At 46.1% G+C, this 11,440-nt stretch overlaps 1 pseudogene; it reads left to right on the top strand.

The window, feature by feature from the left end:
* Positions 1-308: 308 nt before the first annotated feature.
* LOC119307250 lies at positions 309-993 on the top strand (annotated as a pseudogene).
* Positions 994-11,440: the final 10,447 nt, after the last annotated feature.

An 11,440-nucleotide genomic window follows, 5' to 3' on the forward strand; every position in this document is an offset into this window, starting at 1 on the left:
AAACCAGATCAATCAAATCAAAGCAAGTAAAAGATACGAAGGCTCGAGTTGTCGACACGAGCGGTTCTGGTCGTGCGTAGGTATACGCATCAGGCCGCGGCTCTACGCTTGTGAACTAGCACCCTAAGTGTGACTTTGGCGGAAGCATCTGCTTGCGAGCTTCGGAAGGCTAGCTTCTACATACTGATTTGTTGTGTGCTCGAGCGTCTTCTGATCGGAAAGCAATCAATCCGAGTGCACCACCGACCTCGTCGGGAAGTACGTGACAAGTCGGCGGCTTTCGCCAACGTCCTTCTCCTGGTCACGAGATGAAGACGTGTAAGACGGTGTCTACATGCACCCCAGTGGAGGAGGCTCAAGGTACGCATGTGTTTGATATCTTGGGTTACAGCAAGCACAAGGGCATGGGCCACGGCGTGGACGGCCTCATACGCTCAGGGGTTTTCTCCGTTGGCGGTCACGATTGGGTGATCTTCTTCTTCCCCGACGGGTATAAAGGACATGGCCTAGATTACATATCGGTTTTCCTCATGCTTTCGAGCAACAACGCTAAGGTTCGGGCGTCCTGCGACATGAGGCTGGTGGACCGGTACACCAGATTCTCATCTTCGGTGCATAAAACAGGACCTAGGATTTTCAGTTCTGGTGATATTAGTAAGTTTGCTCCACAGTCTAATTGTTTCATAAGGCACAGTGAGATCGAGGGATCCGCGTGCCTTAGGGATGATCGCCTGACGATCGAATGCGGCGTCACTGTTTTCAACAAGCCACATGTTACCCAAACAAAACCATTCCCTAAAATCGACATGCCACCAGCTGACATGACTGAGCATGTTAGCAAGCTGCTTGAAGAAAAGCAGGGATTTGATGTCAGCTTCATCGTCGGAGGAGAGACCATTGAAGCGCATAGGTTTGTTCTCGCTATGCGCTCGCCTGTTTTCAAAGCAGAGCTCTATGGGTCGATGCAGGAGGCGAGGCCGGGGCAATGCATAACCATCATCGATATGCAACCTGATGTTTTCAAGGCCCTGCTCCATTTCATCTATACGGACTGTTTGCCTAGCGGTGAGGACACCAAGATGGTCCGGCTATTACTAGTGGCTGCGGACAGATATGCAATGGACAGGCTCAAGCTGGTTTGCCAAAGCATCTTGTGCGAGGATCTGAACAAGGACACCGTGGCAATCACATTGGCTTTAGCTGACCAACATAACTGCCACCGGCTTAAGAATGCTTGCCTTGAATTTATCGAATTATCAAATTTCACGGATGCTCTGGTGGCTACACAACGGTTAAAGGATATCAAGAAGACTTGCCCATCTTTCATAGTGGACGAATTGGAGAAGAGAACAAAGCGTCGTAAAGCATGAGCAGCTACAAAAGGTAGACCTGCTAAATTCCTCATACCAATTCGTGGAAGGAATGATCAGGCCATTGTTAGATGAATCTAAGAGTTGTTACGTAAATCCTGAAGTGATGTGGATGCCGACATGTTGTGAAACTATGTATACCGCACTCTATCTTCTCGTAAGAAGAAATGGTTTTTATACAAGTTGATATATATGTAAGATTATTTATGTAAAAGAGAGAGGATATGGGTGGAAAATATTCATAAATTCGTTATTATTGACCGATTGACATAAAAGGGCCTTAATAAATTCCTGTGAATTTATCAAACCTGCAACACTGCACATTTAAAGTTTGACGACGAGCAAGCTCAATCGATTATTTTTCACGTCCATAATACGAGTAAACTGACTAGCACAAGGACTACATGCGCTGTCGCCACTAGTGACGACCAAACTCTAATTAAAGGGCGTATGTCACCCATGCTTCCTGCTAAAAAATATATGAAAGTGTGCAAAGGATTGGCTTGTTTTTATGGTTTAGGGACAAATCATTCATATCTTTTTGAAGTGCAATCGGTATGGAAGTAAACAATATTGTTTTTTTACGATGAATATGCCTCCGTGAACCATTTCATCCCGAAGGCTATGAAAACAGCTTAGTTTGAACAATTACAATTGCAAAGGTGGAGGAAGCGAATTAAATTCTCGCAGATGGATGAAACAACATAGCACTCCAGTCGCGGAGAAGGGCCTTATTCTCAATGTTGGTCAACAGTTAGACCATAGGATTGTATAGACATATAACTAGCTGATTGACATAAAAGATGTAATACATTCCTGCGAGTTTGTCAAACTTGCACCACCGCACATTTTAAAGTTTGATTGAGCGAAAGAAGCCTTTACAAAAATAACCTACACTAACGAACCTGACTCATAGCAAAACAAAACAAAAAATCTATAGGACCCAACGACCGTCGCCACGCCAAGCGTCGAGACCACACCTTTGCGTTTCTCGGATATATGGTGCAATACTTGTGCGGCCATTGGCATGATCCGGACCACATCTTTGTGTTTCTTTTTGTTTTTGGTTGGTCTTCCGCTATTGTCATGATTTGGTTAGTTTTTTCTTCCCTGTATCAATATATTTGGTTTAATCTTATGGCCTTTAAGTTTCGATTGTGAACGGTTTTTGGAAGTCTTACTGATTTATCATGATTGATAAGCTGATATTAGTGTTGCTTAGTTTTTTTCTTGTATCCCCTCTTTGGACTACTCACATGGCTTTCAACTTTTTCTATGCGAATGATTACAGGAAGTTATATCGGTTTAGCATGATTGGTCATTGTTGTTAACTGTTTGCTCCTTCCTGCGGCCAATTCTGATCGAAGAAAAATCTGTAGAAAGTAACTGAAGACTTGATTGTGAAACACAGTTTAAACTCCAGATTGCAGGTTTATCACTCTCTGGTGCAACTTGCAGGTTTGATATCTCTGAATTCCAAATGCGTTTCCATTACTGGAGATCAATGGTACGATAAATAATCCCTGATGTGATAACATTAGGGCATATCTGATTAAGAATCCATGATCTGGTAACATAGAGTATTTTCAACAGAGTACTGTTTTCCAAATAGTTGTCAGTCTTCCCGTTCACGGTAAACCTTTTTATTGGTCACTGAGTTTTTGGAGCAGGACATCATGATGACAAAGGGAAGAAATGCAGTGTCATTTATTTTTATTTGGAACACTGCAGCTTCGTAGAAAATGGAATAGTTTCATTGTTTGTAGTTGCTCACTGGACTATATATTGATCTTGAGTCGCTCACTGGACTATTGATCTTGTATAGTTGCTCTTTGTGTGAGCTTGTTTGGCTCACCTGGGTATGATTAAATATTTACTATTGTTTCCTTGCGTCTTTATAAAAAAAACAAAAATTCCTGAACGTAGTGTTATTTTTGTCTGCTGACTGGTAGAGTGATATTGAACTTCATTTGTTTGATTAAATAGTGCATCTAATTTTATTTTGAGGGAATGTTGAAGGCATGCAGAAACTTTGGAAAATTAACCAGCTTCATTTGGGCCATTGGCTGGGCTATCTGAATTCCGAAGTGCATTAGGCCCATTTCTGACGCTCTTCCTTCCTGTCTTTCCCCAAAATCAACCGACCTCTGAATCTCTCTGCTTCCTTTGTCGAAATCGGTTGCAGCGCGCGGGAGCCGAGAGACCTTGGGTCGTCGTCTATATAGCCTCCCTCCCTCCCCTCTCCCATCCTCCCCTCTCCCATCCTTTCTTGGAGCCTCCATCCCTCCTTCATCTGAGCGTTCTTGCGACCTCTGAATCTCCTTCATCTGGGCGTTCTTGCGAAGCTGTTCGACCGAGGCGAGATGGGGGACAAGCGGAAGGCCGCCGCCGACGACATCCCCGGGGCAGGGCAACCGCCTCCGCGTGTAGCGCGGACGGAGACTATACCCGGCGACGACACCGCCGGTACTTTGGCGCAGGCTGCAGCCGGCCCCGGCACTTCTCAGGCGTCTGCAGGGGCAGGGCTGACGGCGGCGACTACACCAGGCCTCCTTTTCGGTGGAGGTGAGTGCCCAAGTAATCACCCAATCCCAAGAAAAGCACCAATTTCTTTCTTTCTTTCTTTCTGGTCCGTGCGGTTTCCGTTTCTTGGTTCTTCTTCATTGACGTCGGAGTTGGATTTCTTGGTTTCTTGCAGCAGCTCGCGGGGGAGAGGGCGGGTCAGGGTCGGGGCACGGGGCACTCGCTCCGCCGCTAGGCAACCCAGGTGGAGGTGGGTTACCTCCCAACCCCAAGAAAAGCGCCAATTTCCTTCTCTCTGGTCAGTGTGGTTCTTGGTTGTTCAGAGTTCACTGACGCCGGAGTTGGATTTCTTGGCTTCTGTTGTGTAATTCTGTTGCAGCTGGTGGAAGTGGGAGTACGCCCTTCGGCATCCACGCGCCGACCGGCTATGGTTCGGTCGTCTCCAGCGGCCAGAGCCAGATCGCAAGCCCCTCGCAGACGGGAACTGGGCAGCCGCACGGCGACTCCGGCGGGGTAATTAATTTGCGATGCACCAGTCACGAAAGATTCATTCGTTATTTTGGGCTTGTCCTGCCGCCATGAACTCACTGGTTTCTTCTTGGCTCTTTGCATTGTTCAGCAGTGCTTCGGCCAGCCTCCTTCCACGGCGCCGGAGCAGCAGTCTTCTTCACGGGCAAGCCCAGTCTCCAGCTACGCCGGTGCGCCACGACCACGAGGGGAGCAGCAGTACCGGGCTGGGCTGGAAGCGCTGGATGCGGGGCTGCTGGCGGCGGAGAGGATTCTCAACCGACCTATTTCCATCTCGCCACGGGCTCCACGATGCAATTTTTGCCGAGAGCTCACCACGCTGGTTTTAGGCGAGGTGCCCTTCTGCCCGACTTGCTTCCGCCATCATTTCTTGGGCGGCCCGCCTCCGCAGCACGCGCAGATCGGCAGAGCGCCTCCGAGTCCAGCCCTCCGCTATGGTGGTGCGCCTCGGGGGCCAGTGGCACTCCCTGCCAGTGAGCAGGAGTTCCGGGCTGACCTGGCAGCGCTGGATGCGGAGCTGCTGGAGCTGACCAGGACTCTGAAGAATCTGAAGGTCGGGTCGGGCCCGATCTGCAAGGCTTGCGGCCGCCTCTCCGGCAGCAACAATGCGTGCGGTGTTTGCCGCCAGGGCGGCCCGCCACCACCGCCGCCACCACCAGGGCTCAGCTAGCTCAAAGCTCCGTTCTCTCCTATCCTTCCTCATCTCACATCGCTGAGCTCTTGGAGAATTCTTCTGAACTCTGGGAGCACGCAGCGTAACTGCTGAGCCTTTCTCTGCTTTGCTCTGTTTTGACACAACAGAACAGAATGATTCCTCTGTGATGTGACCAAATGTGGCAATGCATACATACATACTTGAGTAGATCCATGAAACTATATACTACTTGCAAAGTTGCACTCCGTCGTTAGTAAATGATACGTACTTGTTGTGGAGTCTGATTCGTCCGTTCGTTAATCTTTGATTCTTTTCTGGTGCCACTTTGAGTTCTGCCTCAAGTGTTTGACTGATTTACTTTCAGTTAAACCAAAATGATCGGCTACTCAGAGTTTCTTTGCCACTGATTCAGTTTAAGCTTACAACTGGCGATCACTCTAAATTCTGGTAGTAGTATATGCGTGTGCTTGTTCAGCCCTTGTCATCAGTTTAAGCTTACCTCATTTGTTTGACTGAATCAGTTTTAGTTAAACCAAACGAGTATTCAGAGCTTACCTCATTTTAAGCTTACCTCATTTGTTTGACTGGTTCTTTTCTGACGCTTTTGTTTTGCCTCGTGTTTGACTGACTCACTTTCAGTTCAACCAAACGAGTATTCAGAGCTTCCTTGCTATACTGAATGTCCACTTTAAGCTGATGGCATATACATGACGGTTCGGGCTGATTTTAGGTGACCCAGATGGTTGTCACTAGGCATGTTCATATTCAGTGACAATTTGAGTGTCACCGAAAAAGTTGGGTGGGTCATTTTTCAAAACATGAATAGAAACATAACAAATTGTTTTTGCATCTGACTTATTTGGTGGCATGTCCTTTGTTAATAAAGGGAAATTTCTTGGAAATGAGGTTGTTCGGTTCCCTCCTAACAAAGGAATTTGGAAATAAGACTTAGGGTTGTGCTCGAGTATGACGTCCCTGGTGAGGCGAGAGGGCGGCACGGCGAGGTGACGTGGCTAGGGGTGTACAGCAATGCGACACACGCCTGGTGCATAGTGAATCAAGGGTGATTTTAGGTGAGATCTATTTACTAAGAGACATTGTAGCAAAATTGATTGGGTTTCTTGGATTATGCGATGCGAATTATTATGCAGTTTAATGTTGTGTACGAAATATGGATCAAAAATGGATAAATGATGAACCCAAGATGACCCTAACATATAAAAAAGGTGTGAAGGATGTAGGACCCGAGTATATTGGCCAGAGGGGTGGTGAATGGGAGATTTAAAATTTCTTCCGAAACTTAAATACCCTCAGCGCAGCATAACAAAAATGAAACAAAACACATGCAGTTCTAAGAAAGAGAATCTACTACAGAAAAGAAACATGACAGAACTGAAAGATAAACTCTCGAAAGATAATTGCTAGAATTCAGATAGAAAACTCGAGAGAGAGAAACACTACTGAAAGTAAACTACCGAAACAAAACATGATTACATAGCAGATAGAGATGCACGACAGATATGAGCACACAGATCACGAAAAGACATCTCACGACAGATAATATAGCTGAAAATAAACTACTAAAAGTAATGCAGTTAGATAGAAATGACAAGTGGTGCACGAAGGCGACATACGATTTGATAGACTAATTCACTCTTCTTCAAAAGGGCTACGTCTAGTTGGAAGGACTTATGATTGAAAACGGGAGCAAACCTTCCTCCATCCTATTGTCCTCAATGTGAAGTTTCTCGAACTTCAGTTGATTTTACTCGTGGTAGATTCTTCTCGGCAATCTCCAAACCTTGGAAAGAATTTGCATCGCGGACCACAATGACTCTTGGTTGCCGAAGACTTTGTCTTCAGTGACCACAATTACTCTTAGTTACTCAGACAGACACCTAACCATCTAGAGAGTTAGCAGCTCTCAAGAGTAATAGGCTCAAAGCTCTTGACTTAGATCTCTGTGATGTTCAACCACTATTAAGTTAGCTCTGGGTTTTCTTTTGGTGGATTACTCAAATCTCTAAGAGAGGGGTGCTCAATCAATTTTATAGAAAAAATTAAGCGGAGCAACTGACAACAACGGTAGGCGTGGGTGGTTGTTTATAGTTAGAGTAACCTAGAGGGTGAAATGACCAATTAGGACCTATGACCCAGCCAATGGCCAACCAACAAATATCCAACAGTGGATTCAAACTCACATGGCAACTTTACTTGAGGAACAAGTAAAGCTGACTCCTCTGCTGAAGCATTTCTGTCGCAGCGCAGAAGAACTAGTTGGCGAGTAAATGTTTCGAAATAAGAAGATATTTCTCTCAGTTCTCATGGGATAAATTTCGGTTAAGCATCACAATAGAGAAAATTCTCAAAATGCTTGTACCCCCTCTTAATAGTACGGTGATCCTATGCATCAAAAGAAGAAAGTGAGACAACGTAACAAATAGTATGACCTAACTTCGTCTTCATTCTTCTCCGTTGTAGTCATTTTTCTCGGACGCCTTGTGTACCAATTGCTTCACATCAACAATCTTTTTGGGGGTCATCTCGGACATGCAATATGTTCAATAGGAATCTTGATGCGGAGCATCCCTACATCATCCCCATGGACTCTACTACAACTCATCAAGCACGAGGTGGACCAATGACAAGAGCACGCGCCATCGAAACCGAGGTTAATTCTTTCCTCTTCGAACTTCATTCGGATTCACATGAGATTTGGGTCCTACCTCAAATGGATATGTTGTGCCTTGTTAGGTACCAAGGATATGACCATGAAGAAGCAAGGAGGGAGGTTCAAGCATGCACGAAGTCTCTCGGAGAAGGAGAAGAGAGGAGTGGTCTAGACCGGAAGACCGGAGGCCCCTGGACACTCCGGGTGCCCGGAGATGGACATCCCCGGTTTCCCGGTCCCTTGGCAGCCGGTCGGCCCCCCTGCCTGGTCGCCCTAGGTGCCCGGCCCCTCCGCTGGGAGCTGCACAGCCCCGCCCGGGTGCCCGGCCCCTTCTGCCGCCTCGACCTAGGCGCGGCCCTGTTCGGTCCGGGTGCTCAGCCTCCCCTTTGAAGGAAATATGCCCTAGAGGAATAATAAAGTTATTATTTATTTTTCTCATATCATGATAAATGTTTATTATTCATGCTAGAATTGTATTAACCGGAAACATAATACATGTGTGAATACATAGACAAACATAGTGTCACTAGTATGCCTCTACTTGACTAGCTCATTGATCAAAGATGGTTGAGTTTCCTAACCATGGATATGAGTTATCATTTGATCAGTGGGATCACATCATTAGAAGAATGATGTGATTGACTTGACCCATTTCGTTAGCTTAGCACTTGATCGTTTAGTATGTTGCTATTGCTTTCTTCATGACTTATACATGTTCCTATGACTATGAGATTATGTAACTCCCGCTTACCGGAGGAACACTTTGTGTGCTACCAAACATCACAACGTAACTGGGTGATTATAAAGGTGCTCTACAGGTGTCTCCGAAGGTACTTGTTGAGTTGAGGTATTTCAAGATTAGGATTTTTCACTCCGATTGTCGGAGAGGTATCTCTGGGCCCTCTTGGTAATGCACATCACTATAAGCCTTGCAACCAATGTAGCTAATGAGTTAGTTACGGGATGATGCATTACGTAACGAGTAAAGAGACTTGCTGGTAATGAGATTGAACTAGGTATTGAGATACCGGCGATCGATTCTCGGGCAAGTAACATGCCGATGACAAAGGGAACAACGTATGTTGTTATGCGGTTTGACCGATAAAGATCTTCGTAGAATATGTGGGAGCCAATATGAGCATCCAGGTTCCGCTATTGGTTATTGACCGGAGATGTGTCTCGGTCATGTCTACATAGTTCTCAAACCCGTAGGGTCCGCACGCTTAAAGTTCGATGACGGTTATATTATGAGTTTATGTGTTTTGATGTACCGAAGGTAGTTCGTAGTCCCGGATGTGATCACGGACATGACGAGGAGTCTCTAAATGGTCGAGACATAAAGATTGATATATTGAACGACTATGTTCAGACATCGGAATGGTTTCGAGGAGTATCAGGCATATACCGGAGTACCGGGGGGTAACCGGAACCCCCCAGGGAGACTAACGGGCCTATTGGGCCCTAGTGGAGAAGAGGAGGGGTGGCCAAGGGTAGCCACGTGCCCCCTTCTTCCCAGTCCGAATTGGACAAGGAGGGGGGCGGCGCCCCCCTTTCCTTTCCCCCTCTCTCTCCTTCCCTTTCCTCTCCTACTCCCACTTGGAAGGGGGGAGTCCTACTCCCGATGGGAGTAGGACTCCTCATGGGGCGCACCTAAGGGGGCCGGCCCCCTCCCCCTCCTCCACTCCTTTATGTGGGGATGGAGGCACACCTTGGAGACACAACAATTGATCCCTTGGATCTCTTAGCCGTGTGTGGTGCCCCCCTCCACCATAATCCACCTCGATAATAGCGTAGCAGTGCTTAGACGAAGCCCTGCGTCGGTAGAACATCATCATCGTCACCACATCATCGTGCTGACGGAACTCTCCCTCAAAGCTCGGCTGGATCGGTGTTCGAGGGACGTCATCGAGTTGAACGTGTGCTGAACTCGGAGGTGCCGTGCGTTCGGTACTTGATCGATCGGATCATGAAGACATATGACTACATCAACCGCGTTGTGCTAACGCTTCCGCTTTTGGTCTACGAGGGTACATGGACAACACTCTCCCCTCTCGTTGATATGCATCACCATGATCTTGCGTGTGCGTAGGAATTTTTTTTGAAATTACTACGTTCCCCAACAGTGGTATCAGAGCCTGGATATATGCGTAGATGTTATATGCACGAGTAGAACACAAGTGAGTTGTGGGTGATACAAGTCATACTGCTTACCAGCATGTCACACTTTGGTTCGGCGGTATTGTTGGATGAAGAGGCCCGGGCCGACATTACACATACGATTACGCAAGACTGGTTTTACCATCGTGCTTTGCACACAGGTGACTAGCGGGTGTCAGTTTCTCCAACTTTAGTTGAACCGAGTGTGGCTATGCCCGGTCCTTGAGAACCTTAAAACAACACTAACTTGGCGAACTATCATTGTGGTTTTGATGCGTAGGTAAGAACGGTTCTTGCTCAGCCCATAGCAGCCACGTAAAACTTGCAACAACAAAGTAGAGGACGTCTAACTTGTTTTTGCAGGGCATGTTGTGATGTGATGCTATATTTTATTGTATGAGATGGTCATGTTTTGTAACCGAGTTATCGGCAACTGGCAAGAGCCATATGGTTGTCGCTTTATTATATGCAATGCAATCGCCCTGTAATTGCTTTACTTTATCACTAAGCGATAGTGATAGTCGTAGAAGCAATAGTTGGCGAGACGACAACGACACTACGATGGAGATCAAGGTGTCGTGCCGGTGACGGTGGTGATCATGACGATGCTTCGGAGATGGAGATCACAAGCACACGATGATGATGGCCATATCATATCACTTATATTGATTGCATGTGATGTTTATCTTTTATGCATCTTATCTTGCTTTGATTGACGGTACCATTATAAGATGATCTCTCACTAAATTTCAAGATAAAAGTGTTCTCCCTGAGTATGCACCGTTGCCAAAGTTCGTCGTGCCCAAAAACCACGTGATGATCGGGTGTGATAAGCTTTACGTCCATCTACAACGGGTGCAAGCCCGCACGCAGAATACTCAGGTTAAACTTGACAAGCCTAGCATATGCAGATATGGCCTCGGAACACTGAGACCCAAAGGTCGAGCGTGAATCATATAGTAGATGGCCAAGATGATGATGGCCATATCATATCACTTATATTGATTGCATGTGATGTTTATCTTTAATGCATCTTATCTTGCTTTGATTGACGGTAGCATTATAAGATGATCTCTCACTAAATTTCAAGATAAAAGTGTTCTCCCTGAGTATGCACCATTGCCAAAGTTCGTCGTGCCCAGACACCATGTGATGATCGGGTGTGATAAGCTCTACGTCCATCTACAACGGGTGCAAGCCAGTTTTGCACACGCAGAATACTCAGGTTAAACATGACGAGCCTAGCATATGCAGATATGGCCTCGGAACACTTAGACCCAAAGGTCAGCGTGAATCATATAGTAGATATGATCAACATAGTGATGTTCACCATTGAAAACTACTCCATTTCACGTGATGATCGGTTATGGTTTAGTTGATTTGGATCACGTGATCACTTAGATGATTAGAGGGATGTCTATCTAAGTGGGAGTTCTTAAGTAATATGATTAATTGAACTTAAATTTATCATGAACTTAGTACCTGATAGTATTTTTGCATGTCTATGTTGTTGTAGATAGATGGCTCGTGCTGTTG

Source organism: Triticum dicoccoides, chromosome 5B (assembly GCF_002162155.2).
Source record: "Triticum dicoccoides isolate Atlit2015 ecotype Zavitan chromosome 5B, WEW_v2.0, whole genome shotgun sequence".
NCBI lineage: Eukaryota > Viridiplantae > Streptophyta > Magnoliopsida > Poales > Poaceae > Triticum > Triticum dicoccoides.